The sequence below is a fragment of the Odontomachus brunneus genome, unplaced genomic scaffold (assembly GCF_010583005.1).
Source record: "Odontomachus brunneus isolate Ranch 3 - 2012 unplaced genomic scaffold, Obru_v1 Obru_scaffold_161, whole genome shotgun sequence".
Lineage (NCBI taxonomy): Eukaryota > Metazoa > Arthropoda > Insecta > Hymenoptera > Formicidae > Odontomachus > Odontomachus brunneus.
In genome coordinates this window covers 295,454-295,883 of record NW_022639611.1, presented here as the reverse complement: position 1 = coordinate 295,883, position 430 = coordinate 295,454, and the positions used below count along the sequence as shown (strand labels likewise).

The 430-nt window shown below is 26.7% G+C and overlaps 1 protein-coding gene across 3 annotated transcripts in view; it reads right to left on the bottom strand.

The window, feature by feature from the left end:
* The window catches only part of LOC116850932 (vacuolar protein sorting-associated protein 4A), a 5,279-nt gene that overhangs the window by 3,064 nt on the left and 1,785 nt on the right, over positions 1-430 (bottom strand). The window lies entirely within an intron of this gene.

Here is a 430-nt window from a genome sequence, read left to right as displayed (position 1 = left end):
CTAAACGCTCCTTTCGTATACGAAATTTTTTATTTTTATAATTTTTTTCTAAATTACCATCTTACTAGCTTCCCAAAATTATCGGCTGATTTACCATAAGTTTTCCGGTAATCGTTCGTAATAATTCGGTTCATTCCGGTTTATCATTAGATTGAGTCATTTTCATCTTTAACCGTGTATTACACGTGTATATAGGGTGTCTCACAACCACTGTAAGATATTTTAATAGCGTATTCTGAAGATAAAGTAGAGTCAAAAATCCTAATACAAAAATGTCGAGGCTATAATAGTTTTTAAATTATAACCAATCAAAGATTACCAGTAATATCGCGTAGAATTCACGCACTCAGCCCCGTAATTATATATATATATATATATATATATATATATATATATATATATATATATATATATATATATATATATATAT